Here is a 10,472-nt window from a genome sequence, read left to right as displayed (position 1 = left end):
GTTCAGAAGGTGGAGGAAAGTGAAGAGTGCAATGTGCAATGAGCTTATGTGCAATGAGCACCTAGCAGGTGGCATTATTTGCAGAATAGATGTCATTTAAGCTAAGTCTTGACAGATCATAGAATTCACCATGCAGAGTCTAGGGAGAGGATAAAAATGTTAGACTATATGGTGATCAAAGGGTCTCTTAAAGCACAGTTATAACAATGCCAACACCTAACGGGAGAAAAATCCATTTTACTTGCTCTGGGGTCTTAAGCCACTAGACACAGCGCACGCTGAACAGAATTGTAACCCTCGCGAATAAAACGGCCACAGTGACAGCAGTGGGTAACTGCGGCAGCCGCAGAGCCGCAATTACTCTGAAACTGACTGGGGTACAGAAGATTTATTTGGACAACTGGTGAAACATCGTAAACTCTGAGAAGCTGCGATTTTTAGACTTCCAGTTCATCCTTGTCACAACCCCAGCTTGTTTTTTTTTTTTTCGGCCCAGGGTGAAATCCGCAGTCAGAGGCCCAATTAGCTTCTGAAGAAAGAGGGCGGGGGATGGGAGTAGGGGGAGACGAAGGGGCGGGAGGGGAGGTCTCCGCTGCGGATCTACTTTGGCTCCTCCCAGGTCCTGCAAGGCTCAAACTTCGCCACACAAAACATGGCGCCCTTGAGGTTCCTCTTCTCGTTTTATCTCACATTCGCCTCTTGGCCACACTCAACATGGCCCTAACCGAAGGTTGCATTCCTCTGGATCCGACTCGGGACAGTTCTCGCGAGGTTTGCCCGGACCCTGGCTGCTCCCGCCCTGCCTCGCGCCGCCGCCACAGCCACTGCCGCCGGCGCCGCTCCTCCTCCGTGTCAGTTGTTGGGCTGTAATGGCGACTGGGCCGCCGCTGCCGAAGTGACTCCCGGGCGGGGGAGCCGGGCCAGACCTGCGCCAGAGGGAACTGCAGAGAGCCGCAGCTCAGGGGGTGGCTTGCTGTGGGGGAGGGGAGGCAGCCTTTCTGCCTCTCCTTCCTTCTCTGCAGACCGGCGGATCCCGGGAGCCGGTGCGAGGCGGGCAGCCGGTGCGTCCCCGGAGCGGGGAGGCCAGGCCGGGCAGCCCTGGGGCCGGTCGGGGCGGCGTCACTGCACCCTCCGCCAAGCCCCGCGGGATGCACCGTAGGGGCCGAGGGCGGAGGCGACACTCTCAGGTGAGCTGTGGGGGGACCTGGCTAGGACCGCGGATGCTCGCTGAGCTGCCTCTGTCCGCGGTCCCGGGTCCGCGGCGGCGGCGAGAGAGGCGGGGCGGGGCGCGGGGAGCCCTGGCCCAGCCTGGCGTCCCCCTGAAGGAGCCTCGCTGGGTCCTGAAGCTTTGCTAGGAGGGCCATTCTGAAACCTGGGTTTCAGGTCCCACCGGTGCCTGCAGTGGACGAGATTTCCTTCTTTACCTGGCAGTGCGTGCCCGCCCCCCCTCCCCGCCCCTCCTCTCCTGCAAAAGATGTGAGATACACTCTTGCCTTTGGTCTCCGGAGAAGTGTCCCTTCTTCATTCGGAGATCAGGCACATTTTGGGAAATTCCGGGGAACTGGCTACAGTGGCAAGGATTACTAGTTTCTGTTCCTTTTTGGTGGGAATAAGCGTTCTCAAGTATAGGGAAAACTTTGATCTTCTGCTTCTCTGGCAGCTGCTGAATGTAGTCTATTCATTTATTCACAAGTGGTGGAGGGGGAGATTTAAAAAGCTTGTACGCTTTGTAAGTTGTCAGTAATCTCCCCCGCCTTCTTTTAAGTGTAGCCTAACGTGCTAAATGACATTTAACTAATGTCACAAATATGGGTTGGATTTTGACTGGCTTTTCGGATAGGAAGTTTGCACAGAGGTATAGATTTTGGTGTGGTTTTGGTGTAGCAGCAAGTCCTCCATATAGGAAAAAAATGCGTTGTCAGGAATAGTGATCAGTATTCCAACTGTTTGTTTTGTTTTGATGGTGATCCTTGTTTTGAGTTTCGAAAAGTCGTTAATGGTTATGTTGCCATGTTAACGATACCTCCTCCAGTCCTGTCCTTTAAGGGTTTTAAAAGAATGGCTATTTTAGGCAAATCTAGTAACTGGAAAGGTTTGTGGAAGCAATGATAAACCACTTTCCAAAACACATTTTCGTAGTTTAAAATATTGTTTTTTAAACAAGGCACCGTGCTGCTATTAATCATAACATGAGATTGTGACTTTGGGGGATTGTTTGTTAGACCTGTGGTAGAAGTTGCCTTAAGCTCATGGGCATGTAATAATTAGTTTTGGTGTGCTAAATTGGCAGACTCCAGTGTAATAAATCTGAACTGTTGAACTGTCATTGCATTCAATTTAAGATACTTTAATCAGAAAAATAAGCACAAAACTAGCATACATTGTGTGTATGTTTAAATACATGTGTATCTTATCTTTGCTTAGTGACTAGCAGGGCATGTGTTTGTAATGATGGTTACTTATAATATGTAAAAAATTTCATACATATGTAGAAGAATTTCTCTGATTCTCTAAGATATATTGGAGTATAGTGTTATGTAAGAGTGTTAATACTTGAACAACCAGCCTCCTGTTGGGTGATCAATGAATTACGAAGTTTAGAATTTTTTTCTAATGCTCTAATTGCTAGTCTTTTGTCCATTTTATAACACTTTTACTGAAGAAAGGAAGATGAAGTCACTATCTAATAAATTTTGTTGTTAGTTAAATAGCTGTAAGTTACTGTTGGAGCAAAAAGAAGCTGCTGCTAAAATAAACTACATCATTTTTTTGGTGTGCTTCCACATAAATTATTTTATTTAGGCCTCATAGCAATTTTATGAGGTGCATTTGACAAATGTCTTTATTTTGCAGTTGTGGAAATTGACAGGGAATAAATAAATAAACAAGAAAGTTCATTTATTTATGTGAATGATGCTCTTATTTCCACAGATGATCAAAGGCTTTAAAATTTTTATTTACTGAGGTTTGACATACTAGTTTCAGGTGTATAACAATGATTCGATCTTTGTATATATTGTGACGTGATCATAAATCTAGTTAACATCCTAGGATTAATATCACCTAAAATTGAATATTAATATAGATATTTCTGAGATTTGTTTTCTTTTTACATCTAAAAAGTTATTTTTTCTTCCTTTTGGTAAGCCAAAAGTTCCTTATATTGATGACTGTCAGTTCTTTAAAAACATTAGTATTTTCATAGCATTAGGTTAATTAGTAACAAGCCATGAATTATTGTAGTGAGTTGCTTTACTTCTATATGTACTTTTTGGTTGAACAATGTTCTTAAGGAATTGTAATTTGTCATCTTTCATTTTGTTTGGATACTGAGAGTTCTGTCATTTTTAGTATTTCAGATAGTTTATATTTTTGTTTAGTTGAAACAAATATTCAAGCCACAAGCAGCATAACTGAAAAGTATTGACATCTTGGTGATTTTATTATAGAATCGATGATTTAAAAAGTTAACTTGCCCCCTGTACTTGTGATTGCTGATTTTGCCTTGTGGGGCAAGTTGTGAAGTAATTTTCTTTATTGACTTTTTTTCCATGTCAATTTCTAATGTCACAAAATAGCCTCCTCCCAAACCTGAATTATCAAAAGATTGCATAGTTTTTTTGTGTGTGTTAATATTTTTTTGTTCAGCGAGCAAGTATAACTGCACATTTGCTAGTGGTTTCTTTGGGTTATTTGCCTTTCTCATCTAGTCTGTAAGTTCCATGATGGCAGAGATTGTCTATCAACTATTGTGCACCCAGTGCCTAGCACACAGAAAAATAGTCAATAAATATTGGCTGAATAAACTGACTAGAGAGTGGTGTTGGTATAGTATATAAACGAAGTAAAACACTAGATCATGGTTCTTAAGCACACATCAGCTCTTCTTAGGAATATACTTCACAGGTAAATTCAGCTTTGCTAGGTGGCAGGGGAATGACAGCCTTGAATTAAAAGATATTGGGAATAAGCCACAGGTAGATCCTGAAAACTTTATTGACTATTTTAATGATTTGCCTAGATGTTCTGGCAATAGTTATTGTAATTTAGAGGAAATGAGAGCTTTAAGACCCTGACCTGTTACACTAGTACTGTAATTACAGGCTTTAATAACTTAAAATCACTTCTTAATTACAGCATTGGGAGTTTTAAATCTTAAAGCCTTGCTAGTCCAATTCCCACGTTTTATACATAAGTAAACAGAGGATCATATAGAGGAAATATCTCACCCATAGTTGATTTCATAACTGAAGACTCCACTATGCAGACTCTACTACATTTGTTTAATATGAAGATACTTATCAAATTAGAGGGTAATTGTGATCAACCAGCAATCTCTTCTCTATAAGAAGAAATTGTATAAGTATTAGTTAAAAACTCAAAAGAGGCCTCACTTTTCATGAATCAAAAATATTTTTTAACTTAAATATGAATCTCAACCCTCTTCTCTGTCATTGGGACTATAACGTGGTACATCTGTTTCTGGAAGGAAATTTGGCATTACCTATCAAAATTAAAACTGCACATATTATTTGGTAGAGTCATTTCTTTTTTAGGAGTTTACAGAAATTTTAATACAGAAGCACAAGGACACATCTATAAGGATGATCATTTTAGTATTATTACAAGTAGATGTCTATAACATTTATAAATAGCAAAAAAGTCCTAAGTGTCCATTGGTAAGGGAATAGTTAAAATTATAGCATATTTATGCTGTGACGTATGATGCACTTGTTAACAGATTCAGGGAGAGCTATACTTACTTCATGAGAAGTAACTGAGTGTTTCTTTGAGCACAGGGACCATGCAGCCTATTTTCTGGGATCACATCCTAACCATTTATTAGCTGTGACCATTAGCAGGTTACTTAAACTCATCTGTAAAGTGGATATAATCATAGTTCTCACCTGCCAGAGCTGCTGTGAGAATTAAATGAGTTAATGTTTAAGCCCTAAGTAAGCACGGAGAACCTGCCTGCCAGTGCAGGAGACATAAAAGGCATGGGTTCGATCCCTGGGTCTGGAAGGTCCCCTGGAGGAGGGCGGCATGGTAACCCACTCCCCATAAACAGAGGAGCCTGGCGGACCAGAGTCAGACATGACTGAAGTGATTTAGCATGCATGCACCCAAGCCCTACATAGGTATTTGGAATTATTGTTATGTTCTGACAGGGAAGAATATTCATGATATAATATCGAGTGAAAAAAATTAGTTGCACTAACTGTGGAATGTGATTCAGTGTAAAAACAAAGACATAGGCAAAGAAATATAGTTTGATTTTGTTTTGATTTTGTATGTGCATAGGAAAGGCTCTGTAAGGGATAGACATTAAACTATTAGCCGTGTTTATGGCTGGGAGGAAAGGAAAGGAAAGTGAAGTTGCTCAGTCGTGTCCGACTCTTTGTGACCCCAAGTGAAGTCGCTCAGTCGTGTCCGACTTTTTGCGACCCCATGGGCTGTAGCCTACCAGGCTCCTCTGTCCATGGGATTTTCCAGGCAATAGTACTGCAGTGGATTGCCATTTCCTTCTCCAGCGGATCTTCCTGACCCAGGGATCGAACCTAGGTCTCCTGCGTTGTGGACAGACGCTTTCCTGTCTGAGCCACCAGGGAAGTCCTATGGCTGGGAGAGTAGGTGACTTTCTTTGTTTTTTTTTTTTCCCTTTAGACATTTTTGTGTTGTTAATTGTAAGTTCCAGTTTTTATCATTTTTTTTGAAACTTTTTTCTGAAAATAATATTGAGATAGAATTTTTCTCTATTATACAATCATATAAATGTATTTTTGAATATAATTTTTCAGAGGGCTACAGAGTTCATTCACAGAATATCACGATTAGGTTCTATTTTAAAACTTTTATTAATGGAAAGTTAAAACTAATCTATGAAAATTTCTAGTGAGTGTATTTTTCTTCTCACCTTGTGATCTTACATATTCTTTCTTAATTTACAAAGTAAGCACATAGACTGGATCAGTGTTTTTTAAACCTTGAATCCCCAGGCCATGCTGTGATGCCGTGAGGTACCTGGGAGCACTATAGTAAACTTTCATGGGCACAGTGGGATGTTTCTAAATTCTTGAGGGAAACAGTTTCACTTGACAACTGTGGGTTCAGTTCAGTCACTCAGTCATGTCCGACTTTTTGCAACCCCATGGACTGCAGCATGCCAGGCCTCCCTGTCCATCACCAGCTCCTGGAGTTTACTCAAACTCATGTCCATTGAGTTGATGGTGCCATCCAACCATCTCATCCTCTGTCATCCCCTTCTTCTCCTGCCTTAAATCTTCCCCAGCATCAGGGTCTTTCCAATTGAGTCAGCTCTTCACATCAGGTGGCCAAAGTATTGGAGTTTCAGCTTCAACATCAGTCCTTCCAATGAACATTCAGGACTGATTTCCCTTAGGATGCACTGGTTGGATCTCCTTGCAGTCCAAGGGACTCTAGAGTCTTCTCCAACACCACAGTACAAAAGCATCAATTCTTCGGTGCTCAGCTTTCTTTATAGTCCAACTCTCACATCCATACATGACCACTGGAAAAACCATAGCCGTGACTAGATGGACCTTTGTTGGTAAAGTAATGTCTCTGCTTTTTAATATGCTGTCTAAGTTGGTCATAACTTTTCTTCCAAGGAGTAAGCCTCTTTTAATTTCATGGCTGCAGTCACCATCTGCAGTGATTTTGGAGCCCAGAAAAATAAAGTCTGCCACTGTTTCCACTGTTTCTCCATCTATTTCCCATGAAGTGATGGGACCGGATGCCATGATCTTAGTTTTCTGAATGTTGAGCTTTAAGCCAACTTTTTCACTCTCCTCTCTCACTTTCATCAAGAAGCTCTTTAGTTCTTCACTTTCTGCCATAAGGGTGGTGTCATCTGCATATCTGAGGTTATTGATATTTCTCCTAGCAATCTTGATTCCGGCTTGTGCTTCATCCAGCCCAGTGTTTCTCATGATGTACTCTGCATAGAAGTTAAATAAGCACGGTGACTGTATACAGCCTTGACGTACTCCTTTTCCTATTTGGAACCAGTCTATTGTTACATGTCCCGTCCTAACTGTTGCTTCTTGACCTGCATATAGATTTCTCAAGAGGGAGGTCAGGGGGTCTGGTATTCCCATCTCTTTCAGAATTTTCCACAGTTTATTGTGATCCACACAGTCAAAGGCTTTGGCATAGTCAATAAAGCAGAAACAGATGTTTTTCTGGAACTCTGTTACTTTTTTGATGATCCAGCAGATATTGGCAATTTGATCTCTGGTTCCTCTGTCCTTTCTAAAACCAGCTTGAACATCTGGAAGTTCACCGTTCACATATTGTTGAAACTTGGCTTGGAGAATTTTGAGCATTACTTTGCTAGCGTGTGAGATGAGTGCAATTGTGCGGTAGTTTGAGCATTCTTTGGCATTGCCTTTCTTTGGGATTGGAATGAAAACTGACTTTTTCCAGTCCTGTGGCCACTGCTGAGTTTTCCAAATTTGCTGGCATATTGAGTGCAGTGCTTTCACACCATCATGTTTGGAATATTTGGCATCTGTGAGCCCTTGATCAAACTATTAGTTTGAGATACTGTGCTTGAGGTTGTGTTCCTTTCTTTGGGAGTCTTTTGAAGACAGTGTGTCTTCAAAAAGCTAGAGGAAACTCAAACAGGGGCTCTGTATCAATCTAAAAGAGTAGGATAGGGAGGGGAAATGAGAGGGAGGTTCAAAAGGGAGGGGGTATATGTGTACCTACGGCTGATTCATGTTGAGGTTTGACAGAAAACAACAAAATTCTGTAAAGCAATTATCCTTCAATTAAAAAATAAATAAAAAAAGAAAGCTAGGTTTTGGTGGTGGTTGTGATTAAACGAAAGTTCTGTGCAGAAATCAGTGTGAAACAGTAAATCACAGTGGCTGTATCGAAAGTGATTTCAAAGTTTGAAAAATTATGTATTATCTATTAGGTGCACACGTCCCATTAATAGGTAATTGTGGTTATTTAGTAATTAAAATATTTCTTTTAATTTGATATGTATTTTTCAATCACTACTAAGTTGTTAGCCTATAAATACTTACTAGGTTGTATGGACCTAACTGCCTAATAAATGGGATTATTTCCATTAAATATTTTTTTAGCCTATGAGCACTGTGAAAAATAACTGATACACTAAAGATTCTGTGAACTGAGAAAGCTTGGGAACCTCATGAACTCTTTGACTGGGACACCCACAGTATAAAATAGATTTTCCATGGGAACATAATACACATAGCTACATATATATTTTTATGTAAAATGAAATGGAAGCTTCACTTTAAAAATCCAGTACACTCTGATATTTCAGTTTAGTTTTATTTGGTTTCAATAAAAAAATTTAAGCTTCAACCCACCAGGTTGATTTCGTTTTGATCTGCTAATGGTTCCATTACTGCATATTTGAAAAACATGAGGCTAGGTGACTCCTCACTTCCAACTCTAATATGCTGTGTTCTCTGTAATCAGTTATAAATGGAGTTGGACTACACTTCCATAGATACATCTCTGAAAAATCTGTGTAGATTCTTCACTTTCTTGTTGAAATGATGGAACATTTAAATTCTGTAGAGAAATAATGATGTAAAGAAGATCTTGTTATAGATGGAAGGATATTTTTGCAACCAGAAGAATTGGATTTATCTTTGATAAGTTTGGGGTTAAGTGATTTTTTTAAAAAATAACCAATTAAATGTTTTGTTGTTGTAAGTGGACTTTTTAAAAACTAGGTTTAAAAATCATGCATGAGTAATAATAGCACTGGGTTCACTTATATTAACAGGCTTCATTTCATTCATGATTTTCATGTCTAAATTTATGAGTATTTTATTTTAATTTATTTTAGTTTGGGGCTTATTTTAAAATATAAAATATATCTGTATAACTATTATTTTTTAATCCTTATTTTTTTAATATATTACCATGAGAGAAATTTTTTGCTTTCCAGTGGTTAACCTCTTCATATTATATGAAATACCTTTGGGTTTTTTTGTTTTTGTTTCTTTTGCCTGATTCTGATACTTATCAGTGGGGCCATCATTCAGCAGAGAGGTCTGGGGCACCTAGTATGTGCTGTGTACCGTGCATGGACTAGGGATATAAAGAATAAAACATCATCCCCACAGTCCCATGTAAAAGACAGATATGTAAATAATAGTATGGGAGTAGGGAGGTAAGAGGAAAGGTAAAGTGCTATAGATCCACAAAATGGGAGCGACTGCACAGTGTCAAGGAGTCAGAGGCTTCCGATGAAATAAAAAATTGTTATATTTGTTTCCTTAACAGCCTCTAAATTAGCTAAATTATTGAATGTTGAAGAAAACTTCTGAAAATTATTTTTCCTTGCTTGTTTCCTCACAAGGTGATAAATGAATTCCTTACCCAGCCTTCTATACTCCAGAGGCCAGACTGCTTTAACAAATTCAAAAGCATATCCACTGGAAAATCTGCTTTCTTGCTCAGATTCTCACTCCTTCTCCGCAGAGTTAACCAGTGTTAATGGTTTCTTCTGTATTAGGGAAGCTTTTGTAGTGAAAATGTCATACTTCAGGGGAAAAAAAAAAATCCTGACTTGTACCATAAGACACTTTTATAGGATATATTCCTTGAAATCAATTTAGAGGAGTAAATATTCAGAATGGATAACAAGATAGTAGGTGGAACAAAATATAGGTTCCTATTTTTAGGGCTTTAAAAGTAAAAGACTAGGAGTACCTTTAGTTAGGCTCTGGCTTAGCTCTTCATTTCATATCAGTGGAGGACATTGCATTCTTTGCAATCCTTATCCAGCCTCTTATACTCTAGAGGCCAAACTGGTACCAAATATTACAGGTTTTTTTGGATTTCCTGGATTATAAGCAGTCATTCTTCATTTGTAAAAAGTAGTTATTGAGGTTTGTATATTATACGTGAGAAGAGGTAAAGCTAATTCTCAGATCTCAGACGGTAAAAGCATCTGCCTACAATGTGGGAGACCCAGGTTCGATCCCTGGCTTAGGAAGATCCCCTGGAGAAGGAAATGGCAACCCACTCCAGTATTCTTGCCTGGAAAATTCCATGGACAAGGAGCCTGGCAGGCTGCAGTCCATGGGGTCGCAAAGAGTCAGACACGACTGAGCGACTTCACTTCATTAGGGGAGTATTGGTTACTCTGAGAATTTACATGGAACAGTATAGGTCTGATTTAGAGCTGGAATGTTTTCCACTTTTCCTAGCCTGGTCCTTTCTAAATTTGTCCACTTTGAGACTAGATAGTATGATTATTGCAGGGTTGATTTTCTCAACCTTTCAGGCAGGGATGGTTGTTACATAGGGTCTGATAAAGATGAGAGAACTGAAGCAAAGGTATGGAAAGTACTCCTTGGGAGAGCCAGAACAAAGTCACATCTTTCATCTTTTATCCCCAGTAGCTGGCACATAGTTGGTGCTCAGTAAAAAGTTGAGCTGAATGAGTCTATGTG

General features: G+C 40.0%; 1 protein-coding gene across 3 annotated transcripts in view; it reads left to right on the top strand.

The window, feature by feature from the left end:
• The first annotated feature begins 843 nt into the window (after window positions 1–843).
• CEP350 (centrosomal protein 350) overlaps window positions 844–10,472 on the top strand; it is a 153,715-nt gene continuing 144,086 nt past the window's right edge. For all 3 annotated transcript variants that reach the window (XM_040263872.1, XM_040263873.1, XM_040263870.1), the window contains exon 1: window positions 844–1,187. The gene's annotated coding sequence lies outside the window, so the exon portion shown is untranslated. The remainder of the gene's footprint in view (window positions 1,188–10,472) is intronic.

Source organism: Oryx dammah, unplaced genomic scaffold (assembly GCF_014754425.2).
Source record: "Oryx dammah isolate SB20612 unplaced genomic scaffold, SCBI_Odam_1.1 HiC_scaffold_21, whole genome shotgun sequence".
NCBI lineage: Eukaryota > Metazoa > Chordata > Mammalia > Artiodactyla > Bovidae > Oryx > Oryx dammah.
This window is presented reverse-complemented; position numbering and strand designations above follow the sequence as displayed.